At 42.2% G+C, this 18,261-nt stretch overlaps 1 long non-coding RNA gene across 1 annotated transcript; it reads right to left on the bottom strand.

The window, feature by feature from the left end:
• Positions 1-1,310: 1,310 nt before the first annotated feature.
• On the bottom strand, positions 1,311-18,009 carry LOC140496154 (uncharacterized). The gene is made up of 3 exons (XR_011964182.1): positions 17,647-18,009; positions 7,475-7,611; positions 1,311-1,401 (listed from the first exon to the last, which is right to left on the bottom strand). It is a non-coding gene; the product is annotated as an uncharacterized lncRNA (long non-coding RNA).
• Between the last annotated feature and the right edge of the window lie 252 nt (positions 18,010-18,261).

Here is an 18,261-nt window from a genome sequence, read left to right as displayed (position 1 = left end):
GTCAGTGTGGACTTGTTGGGCCGAAGGGCCTGTTTCCACACTGTAAGTAATCTAATCTAATCTAATAACCTTCAAACTAAACCTCTTATTTTCTTGGAGAAGGAATCCAGATTTCCAACACCCACAATATTTTCCTTCTTTTTCAGTCAGTGAAAAGGTAGTTTACCTACAGATTCAAAAGCCAAAGAATCTCAAGTAGACTCTCTGTAATTGTATAGCAAATCCTGGCATGGCTCAATGTGCTTCAGCTTCTATCCAGGAAATCATTAGGTTGTGAAATGTTTCAATCAATCCAGACAAGATTAATCAAGCAACTGAGGAGTCCCTGAAGAAAAGGAGGGTGCGAATTACAAGTGATTTTAATTATGCAGAAAATAAATGAAATGACTGTGGAGATACATGCAAAAAAAAACTGTTTTCAATATTGATTAAAACAAGACCAGTATTCCACAATTTGAAGTGGCGATCTTAATGCAGTGAGAAAGCATAAAGAAAAGTGAATAAAAGCAAAAAAAAAATGCTAATTCTGGGTTTCTTGACATCAGTTTGGCAGAGGCGTTAAAGATCACCAAGTAAAATAGCAGAAATTAGGTTTCTCCAGTTGGAAATACACCAAGGAACTAAAAAGGGTCCCTGTGGGATAACAGTGTAGAACACAGCAGCCTGTTCACGGATAGCAGGAACGCAACTTTACAAGATTTTCTGTTTATTTATTGTGGTGCTAGTTTAGAGATCAAACTAGTGAAATAATGGGAGAATGCCCCTGTTCTTTTCAAACACTGTAGCACAATGGATCTAATACCTCAGAAATCAGATGGGAGCATTGTTTAACAACCCATCTAAAAAACAGCATCTCAGACAATGCAGCACACCCGCAGTACTGCATTGAACGTCAGCTGAGATTGTGTGCTCAGTAGGACCAGTGTACATAGCCTTGTCATATGGAATCTTTCACATTTATAGCTTTCAAAGAGATGAACGAACTCCCATTCAGTCAAGGTTGACACTTTGGTCACAGTATTCCTGATGAAGGGCTTTTGCCCGAAACGTCGATTTTCCTGCTCCTCGGATACTGCCTGACCTGCTGTGCTTTTCCAGCACCACTCTAATCTAGACTCTGGTTTCCAGCATCTGCAGTCCTTGCTTTTACCACTGTGGTCAAGTATTTGACAAGATATCAATGTAAATTAAGTTTAGCTGGAATAACATCACCAAGGTTTATATTCGAGAAAGAAGAAGAAAATGTACACATTTATATTAGAACATGTGAAGTATGAGTAAGACTAGACCATATGATATCAGATACTAACCTGCCTTTCAATGAGATGAGGGTTGCATTTCTACCTCGACTCCACTTTCCCAGTGTATTCCCACACCTTCAGATTTCCTTATGTTCAAGACCTAAATCAGATGACATAATAACTTTCCCAACCTCAATGTCCCAAAATCCTTTTCAATCAATTAAAACCTGCAGGACTGCAGTCGCTACTGTAATGTAGGAAATATGCTATCCGACAGCAGTAAATATTGAGCTACATGCTGCATTGCAAAGTAGGATATAATCAAGTTTCTTTTTATTCATTCATGAGATATGGGCACCATCAGCTAGTCCAGTATTTATGGTCCATCCCTAATTGCCCAGGAGATTATGGTGGAGAGCTGCCTTCTTGAACTTTTGCAGTCCTTAGGGTGTAAATGGATCTGGTAGTACTGTTGCTCAGAATCTCTCCTGACTTGGAAATGTATGCAGCTTTTGCGCATATGATACATAGAATAACACATTCAGCAATGTACTTCCATCAGTAATATTCCATCAGTAATTGAGTGTTATTCTGTATGAAGTATTTAGAAAAATATAATGCTTTATGGTTTTATTCAAACCTCTCCACTGACTTTGTAAAGGTTGATCGCTCTTGTCTATGTTAGTGCTCTTAGTGATTATCATGGTGCTTTAAGACAAGAGGAACCTCTGCTAATATTTGAAAACCATATTTGTTTGTTCAGCTAAATAATCCATAGGAACTAGAAGAGGTCATTTCAGTTTGGTGAATGTATTCAATTAGATTAATACTGAATTATGCCTTATCATTTCTTTGTTTCGATATCCCTCACTCATCAATCTCATCATCGTTTCAGCAGATGGAATTCCAGATTTCCACTTCTGCTTTGCATGAAGTAGTTTTTTTTTGGGAAGTGATCACAGGAGAAGTTTTGCCCTGGGCCATGACAGACCAGACATCATGAAACTCACTGTAACTGCAAATCCAACTGAGAGGCTGTGGTGGAGTTCCTGCCTCCTTCCAGATCTTTCTGCAGAAGCACATGACCCTGACATCATTGTTACATCCTTATTCATCATGATCTATTGTCCTGACACCTCCTTACTCCACAGCCACCACAGGTAACACTAGCTTTCGGAGTACTGCTCCTTCATCAGGTGGTTGTGGAGTTTAAGGTCAAAAGACACAGCATTTATTGCAAAAGTTTACAGTGTGATGTAACTGAAATTATATATTGAAAAAGACCTGGATTGTTTTTTTAAGGCTCTCATATTTTGGAATCATTTTAACAAACAATCCAGGTCTTTTTCAATATATAATTTCAGTTACACCACACTGTAAACCTTTGCTATAAATTCTGTGTTTTACAATCTTACTCTCCACAACCACCTGAAGGAGCAGTGCTCCAAAAGCTAGTGCTTCCAAATAAACCTGTTGGACTATAACCTGGTATTGTGTGACTTTTACCTTTGTCCACCCCAGTCCAACACCGGCACCTCCAAATCATGACTCCAAATAACTGGTGACTTCTTTATATCAAATCAAATCTTTTAAATCCCTAAAACATTTTCCAAGATAGAGAAGGATACCAAGGCAAGGTAAAGCAAATTTTAAAACCCAAGGACTCTTTAAATTGAAGTAATAAAAGAGATTACAAAAAGTTGTCTTGAATTTCCAAAGAGATCTCTGCATCCCGCTGTGATACTAACAGTAGATCGGTAGAAATGTAAGTGTAATAGGGAGTTTGTGCCATTCTGCCTCAACATTTAAAGCATTGAATCCCTTTAACCCCTTCAATCCCCCTAAATTGGCCCAGAAAGCCAACCAATTGTTTATTTAAATGAGCACAACAAGTTGTTCAAGGGATAGGTTCATTGACATCTTCTCAAGCCTCCTCGTGATGGACAGTCAATGCCAAACGTATTGAAGATGCAAAAATTGGTACAGTTAAATCAAAAAACTCAAAACCTGTGCATTCAGCAACTCACGTAGACCTCTTCACATCGGATAATTACATTATATGGTAGCAGAGTTTTACAATGCAGCAAGCTCTTGGAAGATAGAAAGAATATGCTCGGGAAACTCAGCGGGTTTGCCGGCAATTTCTGAAAAGGAAATGTGTCTTTCCCTACCTCCCTTTACAACATTTCAGAAGGACCACTCCCTCCTTGAAACCCTGGTCCACTCCTACATTCACACCCAACACTTCAACACTAATCTCTCCCCTACTCCAACCCCCACAACCAATGTGGTATCTTCCCATGGAATTGGTATAACACTTGCCCTTCTGCCTTTTTATGATCCAAGGCTCAAATACATCATTACCTATATGTCTTTCAATTCAACCTACTGCATTCACTACTCACAATGGGGCTTCATTTACCTTTGCGAGACCAAACACAGACTCGTTGACCACTTCGCAGAACACCTCCGCTCTGTCATTAAGAATGAGCCTGACTTTCCCATTGCTTGCCATTTCAATGCACTATCCTACTCTCATGCAAACATTTCTATTGTAGGCCTCTTGCTGTGCTCAGGTGAAGACCAATGCAAACTGGAGGAGCAGATTCATATTTTTCCATTTCAGCACTTAACAGTCTTCAGGACTCAACAATGAGTTCAACAGCTTCAGAATATAAGACCATAAAGCTTTGGAATGGAAGTGAAACATGTAGTTCATTAGTTCATGGCTGCTCTGATAAACTTCAAATTTGCTTTCCTACCTGTTCCCCAACAATCCTTGATTTCATTACTGACTGAAAATCTTTCTCAGTTTTGAATATATTAAAGTCCCATCCTTAACAGCTCTGTGTAGTAAAGAATTCCACAGATTCACTCGTCTTTGAGAAAATAAATTCCTTCTCACCTCTGTATTAAGCAGACATGACCAATAATGGCCTCTTCCATAACATACCATGCCCACCAGTGCTGTCCAACATACCTGGAGTTTCGCTCTTTCACCACTTTTGTTCTGTAGGAGCATTATCCAGTACAGAAGAGGACCCACAGCCCATCAGTCTCTACTGGCCAAAATATACTACTACTTACACTAGTCCCACTTTCCCATACTGGGTTCATAGCCTTGAATGCTATGTCACTTCAAGTGCTTATCCAAATATATTTTAAAGAATGTGAGGTTCCCTGCCCCTGGCAGATGCATTCCAGAACCACACCACCCTTTGGGTGAAAATACTTTTCCTCAAATCCTTTCCAAGCTTCCCGCTTTTCATTAACCCTTCAACGAAGGGGAATAGCTGCTTTCGATCCACACAGTCATGTCTCTCATAATCGTATACGCCTCTATCACGTTTTCCCTCAATGCTTTCTGCTCCAACAAAATCAACCCGAGCTTATGCAGTCTCTCTTCATTGCGGGAATACTCCATTCCAGGTAAAATCCAGGTGAATCTCCCCAGCAACCCCCCCTCCATTGCTATTACATCCTTCCTATATGGTGGTGACCAGGACTGCAAACAGTACTCCACTTGTGACCTAAACAAACTCCTATAGAGCTCCAACATGATCTCCCTGTTTTTAGGATCTATGCCATGATTGATAAAGGCAAGTGTTCATTATGCTTTCTTCACTCAACTATTGACCTGTCCTGCCTGCTTGAGAGATCCACAGGCAAGCAACCAACCAAAATCCCCCAGCATTTCTCGTGTCCTTCCATTCATTGAGTGCTCCTTTGTAACGTTCCTTCTTCCAAAGTGCATCATCTCACTGTTGTAAATACTCTGCTTTATCCAGCCCTTCTCCAGCCTTGATTCCCCCACTGTCTCTATGCAGACCCACCTGAACCCTGCTGGAAGATCATAAAGACCCACCCCCACCCACTGTCAACACTGTATTTGCCCTGACCTCTGACCAACTTCATTGACCAGTCCATGGAAATGACTGAGTAGATGTCTGACCCCTGCATTTGCAGTTTCCCCGACTGGTGATATGCAAATCCTCCGGCTGCGACAGGACTGACCATTGAACACCTCCTGAACCGTCCTCAGGTTATTCTCTTGTTCCAAGTGGATGCCTGACTGTAGCAAACCACCTGAACTGTTTGCAGATTATACCCGTGATTGAAGGCAACGAGATACCCTCCTAACCAACAACAAACCATCCTTGACTGGACCGAACACTAGCCCCCACTCTCCTCCCGATATGAATGCATGTGCAGTGTGTTTGATGCACGGGCAGCTGGCACATGTTGTAGGTGTTAGTTCATTGTGCCAGTGTGCTGTACAGCAAGATGCATGGACAGATCCGTATGAATAAGCATGACAAGCAGCCTATCTGTGTCTCTGTGCTAAAGAGTACCTCAGTAAAGCAGTAGTGGCAAGTGTCTTTGACACTGGCTGAAATGCCAACACATTGACAATCATGACGTAACATGACGATGACGCAGCCCAACAAGGCATAGATATCCCCGGTATGCAGCTACTCCCTAAATAGGTGAGACACAGCCTGGTCCAATTCATGGGCTGGGTGTCTGACCATGTGTGCATTAGCTTTTCAATGTTAGTGACTAGTACTTTCTATGATATATTCTGGATTAGTGGTGCTGGAAGAGCACAGCAGTTCAGGCAGCATCCAAGGAGCTTCGAAATCGACGTTTCGGGCAAAAGCCCTTCATCAGGAATAAAGGCAGTGAGCCTGAAGCGTGGAGAGATAAGCTAGAGGAGGGTGGGGGTGGGGAGAAAGTAGCATAGAGTACAATGGGTGAGTGGGGGAGGGGATAAAGATGATAGGTCAAGGAGGAGAGGGTGGAGTGGATAGGTGGAAAAGGAGATAGGCAGGTAGGACGAGTCCGGACAAGTCATGGGGACAGTGCTGAGCTGGAAGTTTGGAACTAGGGTGAGGTGGGGGGAAGGGGAAATGAGGAAACTGTTGAAGTCCACATTGATGCCCTGGGGTTGAAGTGTTCCGAGGCGGAAGATGAGGCGTTCTTCCTCCAGGCGTCTGGTGGTGAGGGAGCGGTGGTGAAGGAGGCCCAGGACCTCCATGTCCTCGGCAGAGTGGGAGGGGGAGTTGAAATGTTGGGCCACAGGGTGGTGTGGTTGATCGGTGCGGGTGTCCCGGAGATGTTCCCTAAAGCGCTCTGCTAGGAGGCGCCCAGTCTCCCCAATGTAGAGGAGACCGCATCGGGAGCAACGGATACAATAAATGATATTAGTGGATGTGCAAGTAAAACTTTGATGGATGTGGAAGGCTCCTTTAGGGCCTTGGATAGAGGTGAGGGAGGAGGTGTGGGCGCAGGTTTTACAGTTCCTGCGGTGGCAGGGGAAAGTGCCAGGATGGGACAGTGAGTTGTAGGGGGGCATGGACCTGACCAGGTAGTCACGGAGGGAACGGTCTTTGCGGAAGGTGGAAAGGGGTGGGGAAGGAAATATTTTCCTGGTGGTGGGGTCTGTTTGGAGGTGGCTCACTGCCTTTATTCCTGATGAAGGGCTTTTGTCGATTTCGAAGCTACTTGGATGCTGCCTGAACTGCTGTGCTCTTCCAACACCACTAATCCAGAATCTGGTTTCCAGCATCTGTAGTCATTGTTTTTACCTCCTTTCCATAATATAGGCCTGTGCAGTCACATTAGTGACTGGAGTTTGAAGGAGTTGGAGAATGCTGAATGCCTATGGAGATGCTCTTTGTCAGGCGCAGTGTGGAAGTTATTTAGAGAAAACAACAAGCTGAAATTACCATGCACCCGACATGTCTGATTTTCCGAATGTTTAGCTTGTTTAACAAGTTCTGGGAAGACAGGCAGGTGGGTATTTACGAGGTGATGTGCTGTTAACAAGGCATTTAACAAACAATAATCTCTCTTTATAGGCAATTCACTTCTACAAACCAAGAAAGCCTCGCTTGGACTTCTCTTCAGGTTCTGCCACCAATCCCACCTGAACCTACATTGCTTAGATCCCAAGAAGATTCCATACTACCAGCCAGCGGCCACGTTATAAGTTTTTGGTTGAGGAATAAATACCATGTACTTCTTTGGAAGAGTGCCACAGGGCCTTTTATGTTCATCTCAGAGTGCAGAGAGGTGGTTACTTGAGTGCTTCATCTAAAAAGTCTGCATTTTTGAGAATGCTACATTCCCTCATAGGATCTCCATTCAAGATTTTGTGCTTAAGTCTGTGATCTCTTGAGCTCCAAACTTTATGTATCAGAGACACCAGCACTACCCACTGCACCACATACCTGAGTACTTTTAATTTCACAAGATCTGAAGTTAGACCTGAAGTAATTCTTCCTTCAGTCAATGCTCAGCATTGCTTGACAGCTAGACCCAACGGAGAGCATCACAGCCAGATCCTAGTGAAGCTTCTTCGATGATGCTGTTTGGAATGTAAATAGCACAAAGCACAATCAAAGCTCTGTTTCATACCCAGTGATTGGCAGCATCTAAAATAGTCTCTAATTTAGTGCAACCATGCAGCCAAATGTAATCCCCTGTGGTCTGAACAAACGAAGATAGATCTGACAGAAGATGGTACTGTAATTAGAATCAGTGATCCAGATAAGAAGAGAAGAGACACTCAAAGAATAGGGCAATAAAATTTCCTTGTTAGACTTAACAAATATGAAAATTGTGAAAATATTAAAAGTCCATCACTGATTAATTTCCAGAATGCTGCAGCAGAACATTTCTTGGAAAGGCATATGTTTATTTTTCTTTTAAAATTGATTCTTCACATAAAAATTAACTACAATGAAGAAAGCAATATATCTTACAGCCACTTACAGGTGAAGGAGGATGGGGAACCTAGCAACAGGTCTGTCAAGATGTGAAGGGCAGTTTTAATGAGAATGCTTTGAGTTAATATTTATTTTATCTTTGAACAAATTTGTGATATTTGTACATGCAATGTCTAGTTTTGGTTCTTCATTTTAGTTTAGATTTAGAGTCATGGAGATCTACAGCATGAAAGATACAATATTAAGCCCATTGCATCTGCTCTAGTGAAAAACAGTCACGTAACTATCTTAATCTCTTTTTCCAAAACTTGGTCAATAGCCTTAGCATTGCAAGTGCACATCTAAATACTTCTTCAATGTTATGAGAGTTTCTGCCTCTACCACCCATATAGGCAGTGAGTTCCAGATTCTCAACACCCACTGCATGAAACATCTTTCCTCACATTCCCTCTAAACCTTCTGCCCATGCTCTAAATCTATGCCTCCTCATCATTGACCCCTCCACCAAAGACAAAGGTTGCTTCCTGTCTACCCAATGCCCTTCATAATTTTATACATCTCAGTCATGTCCCCTCTCAATTGTCTCTTCTCCAAGAAAGATGTCACCACTCTGGCCAACCTCCCTTCATAACTGAAGTTCTCCAGCCCAGGCCACATCCCGGTATATCTCCTCTTCATTTCTAGCTTTAGTAAATAACATATCCTGTGAAATCTTGCTATTTCAGCCCATCTTAGTCAATGACATTGTTTATGTTCCTCATGAGCCTTCTCCCAACAGCCTAAACATTGCAGTAAAGGCTTCTACACTTATGTTCCTTGTGTATGTATTTTCTATTCTCTTTGAAGCCATCGATGCAATTTCTTTCAATGACCATACAGTAAGTAAATTCAATGTAGGGCGGCACAGTGGTTAGCACTGCTGCCTCACAGCACCAGTGACCCAGGTTCGATTCCAGTCTCATACTGGATTAGTGGTGCTGGAAGAGCACAGCAGTTCATTCAGCATCCAGCGAGCAGCGAAATCGACGTTTCGGGCAAAAGCCCTTCATCAGGAAGGGCTTTTGCCCGAAACGTCGATTTCGCTGCTCGTTGGATGCTGCCTGAACTGCTGTGCTCTTCCAGCACCACTAATCCAGTATTTGCTTTCCAGCATCTGCAGTCATTGTTTTTACCTCCTCGATTCCAGTCTCAGGTGACTGTATGAAGTTTGCACATTCTCCCCTTCTCTGCATGAGTTTAATTTGGGTTCTCCCATCTCCTCCCACAATCCAAAGATGTGTAGTTTAGGTGGATTGGCCATGCTAAATTGCTCATAGTGTTTATGAATGTGTAGGTTAGGTGCATTGGTCAGAGGTAAATATAGGTTAATGGGGTGGGTCTGGGTGGGTTACTCTTCACAGGGTTGGTGTGGACCTGTTGGGCCGAAGGGCCTGTTTCCACACCATCGGGATTCTGTGATTCTAATGTTATAAATCTTATAAATCAGTCACTGGATAAATTGATTTTTAATATCTCATCCTTGTTTTAAAATCTCTCCATGGTCTTCCACTCTACGTCTGTAGTCTCCAGGCACACAGCCCTCTGAGATTTTTGCACTGCTCAGATTCTGGATTCTTGAGTTTCCTTTATTTGTATCATTCCAACATTGGTGACTGTGCCTGGGTCCTAATCTTTCTTGACCTTCCCTTTACTTCCTGACCTCTAAACCATGCTATTCTCTTTTAAGGTAATCGGCCTCTTTACAAAAAGAAACATACAAGCATACAAATTGGGAGCAGGAGTAGGTTGTATGACTCCTCAAGCCTGCTGTGTCATTGAGTAAGATTATAGCCAACCTCAACTCCACATTAGTGTTCACCACACCCCCATCTGATGAGGTTTGACTCCCTTATCAAGAATCTATCTGCCTCGGTCTTAAAAATATTCAATGAAATCATCACCATTACTCTTTGCAAGTTCATAAAATCTCATGTAGCTAATTGTTTTGTAATGTTCTGGTGAAGCACTTAGGAATTATTTCATTTCATTGAATGTGTTACATAACTATAAACTTCTGTATTCGGTAACTTTTTCAGTGCATATCATATTTATGCCACGTTATTTTAGAGTCCCCACACTTCTATCTCTTCTTAATTTCAGACAATCTCTATTGGGTCATTTTGTTTTTTTTGTAAGGAAAAGAGTCCCTAGCTGTTCTGTCCTTTAGAATTCATTCAGGAGATATGTGCATTGCTAGCTGGGGCCCACCATGCATTGCCCATCCATAATTGTTTTTGGAAGGTAGTTTTGTTCGGGAGGGAATTCTAGGATTTGGATCTAGACGCACTGAAGGAACAGCAATATAGTTCCAAGTCATAGTTGGTGACGTGTTTAGAAGGGAAATTGCAGGGGATTGTGTCTTCATGTGTCTGCTGCCCTTATCCTTCAAGATCAAAGTTTTTGTGGGTTAGGAAGGTACTGCATTGATCAGTTCCTGCTGTGTCTCTTGTAGATGGTACATGCAGCAGCTATTGAATGTTGTTGGAGGAGAGAGTGAATGTTCATAGATGTGGTGCCAGTCAAGCAGCTGTTTTGTCTTAGATAGTGCCAGGCTTGTAGAGTGTTGTATGAGCTGCACTCAGATGGTGCCAAGCTTGTTGGGTGAGTCTTAATTGGTTGCCGAGGACCCCTACCTAAAACAAAAAATGGGAATCTGTGTTTGTTAACAATATTGGATGCGTCCATGAGATTTCCAGAGGTTGTTACATTACGCAGTATCACAGCTAAAAGGATTGGAGTGAAGTTATTCAAATTTTTCATTTGCTCGGACTGCCCACAGAGATGTAATCAGATCAAGGGTCAAACTTTACATCAAAATTATTCAGAAAAGTTATGGATAGGTTAGGAATAAAATAATTCAAATCTACTGCATACAATCCAGAATCCCAGGGAGCGCGAGAAAAGTAACATCAAACATTAAAGACAAGACTATCCAAATGATTAGGATAAGGGAATTCCATTTGTACCTTTTGTGATCAGAGATGCATCAAATGAACCAATCAAGTTCAGTCAATTTGAATAAGTTTTTGAGCATGAAGTGGGAGAACCATTAAAATTGAAGAAGGAGAAATTGGTAAGTCGGAATTCAGAGACAACATATTTGGATAATGTGTCCGAGTTTAGGGAACGACTAAATAGAAAAACACAGATATTTGATTGATTATTCTTTATGCACCTATCTTGATTTTGCCTTCAATTTCTCCTCCATTGTCAACTTAACCTCTCTTTTTCAGTTGGTCAAGGTACAGGCCTGACCTCTCTTTGTCCCAGCCTGTCTTCCTGTACCTAGTTTGGAAAGGCAGCTGGCACGTGAGTTGCACTACCCCAACATGATGTGAATGACATCGTCTGCTCTGATTTTACCACCAGGACCAATTCTGATATTCATAAAAAAAACTAATCCACTTAACAAGCCTCATCCCTCCCAGAGGAGGGACTTTCCAGTCTGCACACCTCAGTTCTACACAGAGAGTAGTACATTCACTGAATAAGCCACCAGAAGTGCCAACAAAATAGTCGTCAGGTTATTCTTAAACTGTACCAGAGGCAGAAGAACGATCTATAACATCCTTACATATGTGAATGTAGGTTTGTCATGGCAGCAGTCATAGACAACGCTTCTGTTCAATGGACAGTGTTTTACAGTCACCGTCTGCATATCCATCAGGTCAGTTGAACCAGTCTTTTGGTCAGGTATCCACATATATGCTGAAAAATCTATAAAGTAAAGTAGAGCTGAACTGAACTAGGCCTAGAGGCCCACAATCATGGCTTAAAAATAATACCAATGCAATATCTCTATGGAAAATAATCCTTTAGACTATTTGACACATTGGTTCTAATAGTAGATTGTAATGGGATACCAGTCAGTGGAAAATGGCAGTGAAGAAATTACAGCTGTTTAACTCTATGGATCCCATGCCCACTTTTGACTTTAATCCTTCTCATAACTTTTATGGATGCCTCTGATACTTAGAGTCTCAGAGTCAGAGAAATGTCAGTCCAACTCATCCATGCTGACCAGAAATCCAAACCTAATCTAGTCTCATTTGCCAGCGCTTGGCCCATATCCCTGTAAACCCTTCCTATTTATATACCCATCCAGATGCCTTTTAAATGCTGCAATTGTACCAACCTCCACCATTTCCTCTGACATTACATTCCATACACGCACCACCCTCTGCATGAAAATGTTGTCCCTTAGGTTACTTATATGTTTTTCCCCTCTCACCCTAAACCAATGCCCTCTAGTTCTGGACTTCCCAACCCCAGGAAAAAAAAAGACTTTCTCTATTTACCCTATCCATGGCCCTCATGATTTTATGAATCTCTGTAAGGTCACCTCTCAGTCTCCGATGCTCCAGAAAAAAAACAGCCCCAGCCTGTTCAGCCTCTCCCTGTAGCTCAAATCCTTTAACCCTGGCAACATCCTTGTAAATCTTTTCTGAACCCTTTCAAGTTTCACAACATCTTTCAGATAGGTAGGAGACCAGAATTGCATGCAATATTCCAAAAGTTGCGTAACAAATGTCCTGAACAGGTGCAACATGACCTCCCAACTCCTGTACTCAATACTCTGACCAATAAAGGAAAGCATACCAAATGCCTTCTTCACTATCCTATCTTTCTGTGACTTTACTTTCAAAGAAATATGAACCTTCACTCCAAGGTCTCTTTGTTCAGCAACACTCCCTAGGACCTTGCCATTAAGTGTACAAGTTCTGCTCTTATTTGCTTTTCCAAAATGCAGCACCTCACAGTTATCTAAATTAAAGTCAATCTGCCACTCTTCAGCCCTTTGGCCCATCTGCTCAATATCCCGTTGTACTCAGAGGTAACCTTCCCTGCTTTGGTGTCATCCGCAAACTTACTAACTATACCTCCTATGTTCATATTCAATTCATTTATATAAATGGCAAAACATAGTTTACTCAACACCAATCCTTGTGTAATGCCATTGGTTACAAACCTCCAGTCTGAAAAGCAACCCTCCACCACCACCCTCTGTCTTCTACCTTTGAGCCCGTTCTGTATCCAAAGGGCTAGTTCTCCTTGTATTCCATGAGATCTAACCTTGCTAATCAGTCTCCCATGGGGAACCTTGTCAAATGCCTTCCTGAAGTCCATATAGATCACGTCCACTGCTCTGCCCTCATCAATCCTCTTTGTTATTATTTCGAAAAACTCAATCAAGTTCATGAGACATGATTTCCCACGCACAAAGCCATGCTGAAGATGGAGTACCAGGCCGTGCACTTAGAGTATGAGCAGAACTACTGGCAGAGGACATCTTCTCGGACATCTTCAACCTCTCCTTGCAGCAGGCCACTGTCCCTGCCTGTTTCAAGAGAGCCACCATCATCCCTGTGCCTAAGGCGGCTCATGCAGCATGTCTCAGTGACTACCGCCCAGTGGCTCTAACTTTGGTGGTCATGAAGAGCTTTGAAAGGCTGGTCATGGCATTAAATCAACTCCAGCCTCCCCACTACTCTGGACCCACTCCAATTTGCCTGTCAGACCAACAGATCCATGCCAGATGCCATATCATTTGCCTTTCATTTCTCCCTAGAAGATCTTGACACCAAGAACAGCTACTCATTGACTACTGTTCAGCCTTCACACTATTATCCCCTCGAGACTGATTACTAAACTTACTGATCTCAGACTAAGCCCCACTCTCGCAACTGGATCCTCAGTTTCCTGACCCATAGGCCACAGTGAAGATTGGGGACAGTATTTCATCCTCACTAACACTCAATACTGGAGCCCCCAAGGGATGCATACTCAGCCCCCTGCTGTACTCACTGTATACCCATGACTGCATCGCCAAATACCAGACGAATGCCATTTACAAGTTCGCTGATGACACCACCATTATCGGTGGAATCTCAGATGCTGACGAGAGGACAGACAGGAGGTGGAAGACTTAGAAAAATGGTGCACTGAGAACCTAGCTCTCAATGCCAGCAAAACCAAGGAACTCATTATTGATTTTCGGCAGGATGTAACTCATGCCTCCCTTCATATTAACAGCACAGAGGTGGAACGAGTGGAGAGTGTTAAGCTCCTGGGAGTGGTCATCCACAACAAGCTTTCTTGGACTCTTCATTTGGATGCACAGGTTACAAAGGCTGGTCAAAGCATTAATCAACTCAGCTGTCTTCTTCCTCAGGCAGCTGAGAAAATTTGGCATGACGGCGAATACCCTTGCTAACTTCTATAGGTGTGCCATTCAGAATGTTCTTTTTGGATATATCACTACCTGGTATGGTAACTGTAACATTCAAGATCGGAGACGGTTGCAGAGTGTGGTGAACTCAGCCCGGACAATCACAAAGGCCAAACTCCCATCTATAGAATCCATCTACTAGGCCCACTGTCAAGGAAAGGCCACCAGCATTCTTAAAGATCCATCTCACCCTGGCAATGCTTTTCTCCAACCTCGACCATTGCCTGAACACACGCACCAGCCGGTTTCGAAACAGTTTCTACCCTATTGTTGTTAGAATACTGAATAGACTCTAAAACTCTAAACATTCACCTCCACCTGTGGTTTTTTTTGCCACTGTTTACCTACTATTTACTTATCTATGCTGTTTAACTCTGTGATCTGCTTGTATTGCTCACAAGACAAAGCTTTTCACTGTGCCTTGGTACACGTGACAATAAATTCAATTCAATTCAATTCAATTCAATACGGATTATCTCTAATCAGTCCTTGCCTTTCCAAATTCAGGTAAATCCTGTCTCTCTGGATTCCCTCCAACAACTTGCCCACCACTGATGTCAGGCTCACCGGTCTATAATTCTACAGCTTTTCCTTACCATCATTCTTAAATAGTGGTACCATGTTACCCAACCTCCAGTTTTCCGGTACCTCACCTGTGACTATAGAGGATACAAATATCTCAGCAAGAGGCCTAGCGATCACTTCTCTAGCTTCCCACAATGTTCTAGGGTACACCTGATCAGGTCCTGAGGAGCTATCCACTTTTATGCATTTCAAGACATCCAGCACCTCCTCTGTAATATGGACATTTTTCAAGATGTCACCATCTATTTCCCAACATTCTATATCTTCCATGTCCTTCTCCACAGTAAACACTGAAGCAAAATACTCATTTAGTATCTTCCCATCTCCTGCGGCTCAACACAAAGGCCACCTTGCTGATCTTTGAGGGGCTCTATTCTCTCCCTAGTTATCCTATTGTCCTTAATGCGTTTATAAAAACTTTGGATTTTGCTTAACACTATTTGCCAAAGCTATCTCATGTCCCCCTTTCATCCACCCGATTTCCCTCTTAAGTATATTCCTATTCCTTTATACTCTAAGGATTCACTCGATCTCTCCTGCCTATACCTGACATATGCTTCCTTCTTTGTCTTAACCAAAACCTCAACTTCTCTGGTCATCTAGCATTCCCCATACCTACCAGCCTTTCCTTTCACCAAAACAGGAATATACTGTCTCTGGACTCTCGTTATCTCATTTTTGAAGGCTTCCCATTTTCCAGCTGTCCCTTTACCTGCCAACATCTGCACTCAATCAGCTTTTGAAAGTTCTTGCCTAATACCGCCAAAATTTGTCTTTTTCCAATTTAGATCTTCAACTTTTCGATCTGGTCTATCCTTTTCTATCACTATTTTAAAACTAATAGAATTATGGTCGCTGACCCCAAAGGGGCCCCCACTGACTCCTGTTACCTGCCCTGCCTTATTTCCCAAGGGTAGGTCAAGTTTTGAACCTTCTCCAATAGGTACATGCACGTACAAAATCAGAAAGTTTTCTTGTAGACACATATCAAAATCCTCTCCATCTGAATCCTTAACACTAGGGTAGTCCCAGTCTATGCTTAGAAAGTTAAAATCCCCTAACATAACCACCCTATTATACTTACAGATAACTGAAATCTTCTCACAAATTTGTTTCTCCATTTCCTGAATGCCGATTAGGGGGTCTATAATATAATCCCAATAAGGTGATCATCCCTTTCTTATTTCTCAGTTCCACCCAAATAACCTCCTTGGACATATTCCCAGAAATATCTTCACTCAGTACAGCTGTAATGCTATCCCTTATCAAAAAGGCCACTTCCCCATCTCTCTTGCCTCCATCTTTCTATCCTTTCTGTCACATTTGTATCCTGGAACATTACGCTGTCAGTCTTGTCCATCTCTGAGCCATGTTTCTGTAATTGCGATAATATCCCAATCCCATGTTCCTCACCATGCCCTGAGTTCATCTGTCTTCTCAGTTATGTCTCTTGAATTGAAGTAAATGCAGTTTAATTTATCAGTCCTCTGTTTTCTGCTTTGTTCTTGCCTGCCCTGACTGTTTGACTTGCTCCTTTTCCCAACTGTACCAGTCTCAGATTGATCTCTTTCCTCACTATCCTCCTGGGACTGCCCCCACCATTACCACCCCTCCCCACCTCCATGTCCCCCCCACCACTACTACCACCCCTCCCCACCTCCATGCCCCCCCACCACCACATTACTAGTTTAAATCCTCTTGAGCAGCCCTAGTCAATATATTAATCCTCTTCCAATTCAGGTTCAATCTATCCTTCTTGTACAGATCACTTCTATCCCAGAAGAGATTCCAATGATCCAAAAATGTGAACTCTTCTCCCCTGCATCAGCTCCTCAGCCATGCATTCATCTGCTTTATCCTCAGATTCCTATCCTCACTAGCTCATAGCACCAGGAGTAATCCAGATATTGCTACTTCTGAGGACCTCCATTTTAAATTCCTGCAAAGCTTTCTGTATTCTCCCTGCAGAGACTCAGCCTTTCCCCTTCCTGTGTCATTAGTTCCAAAGTATACAATGACTTTTTGGTGGTCCCACTCACCTTTGAAAACATTCTGCACTATCTCTGAGACATCCTTAATCCTGGCACCAGGGAGGCAACACACCATTCTGATTTTTTGCTGCTGGCCACAGAAGTGTTTGTCTGTGCCACTGACGAGAGACTCCTATCTCAATCGATCACTTGGAACTTGACATACTCATTATAGTAGAGCCAGTCTCAATAACAGAAACTGACCTGTTTGTACTACGTTCCCCTGAGAATCCATCACCCATTATGTTTTCCAAAACAGCATACTTGTTTGAAATGTGGATAGCCACAGAAGATTTCTAAACTATCTGCTACCTCTCCATCCTTTCCTACCTTTCTTTGAGGTAACACATCTATCTGACTGTATCTGCAGCTTTTCACCCTTCCTACAACTACCATCCATCGCACCCCCTTGTTCTTGAAAATTCCTCATTGCCTCTTAGTGCCGCACCAAATGATCCATTTGATTTGATAGGTTTTGCAACCAAAGACACTTTCTACAGACATAATCCTCAGTAATATGTAAACTCTCCCTGAACACCCTCATCCAACAAGAAGTGCATATCACTCTCCTAAAGGCCATCTTTGCTCCTTCACAATCTACAGACCCTGAAAATAGCACCATCTTATTGTTCTTAAAAAAGGTACTCCAGGCTAAGTTAGTACTTATGGTTCACATTTTTAAAATGTAATCAAGAGACAGATTTTAATAAAACAAGTAATCAAGAAAAAACCCATTCTACTCACTGCCGTAGACTTACAGAAAGGTTACAAGTTAAAAACTATGCACTTACCTGTTCCTGTGCTGTGAGATCTCCGATACAGGTCATTGTGAAATTTCACTGTTTGTTAAGTTTTCCTAGACGTACTCCAATGTCCACCGATATATGGATTCAAACAGCAAAGACAGTAACTGCGCAGATTCACTGCTGTGTCATCTAGCAGTGTAGGTTTCTTTCTCTCTCTCCCTCACTGACCATGTGCTGTCTTTTGTGTGTCCTTTTCTTTTTTTAAAGTGTTATTGTTTTGACTTTTCTTCTCCAAAGTTCCAGAACAATGCAACAGCATACAAAGCAGTAATTGCTGCTCCTGGAATTAAAGAAAATCACCTCCAACACCTAAAATACCTCAAAAAAAAAGGAGCAGCTCTTACAGCCACAATCTTTTCCCTATCTTCCATCTTGGATTACCCAGAATGCTTCTTTGCCTTTTAAATGGAAGAAGAAAATGATTGATGTTCTCTGCTCATTCTCAGATTCCAAAATACTGTTGCAGCCCTCTCTTGATATATTTAGAATCATCAGAACTTTCCCCTCTTGTGCTTTTCTTTCTCTTTCCCACATCATCACTATAACATATCCCCCTACAATTCTACAAAACTTTAACATACTAGAATCCTTTCACTTTCA

This window comes from Chiloscyllium punctatum, chromosome 26, assembly GCF_047496795.1.
Source record: "Chiloscyllium punctatum isolate Juve2018m chromosome 26, sChiPun1.3, whole genome shotgun sequence".
Classification (NCBI taxonomy): Eukaryota; Metazoa; Chordata; class Chondrichthyes; order Orectolobiformes; family Hemiscylliidae; genus Chiloscyllium; species Chiloscyllium punctatum.
This window is presented reverse-complemented; position numbering and strand designations above follow the sequence as displayed.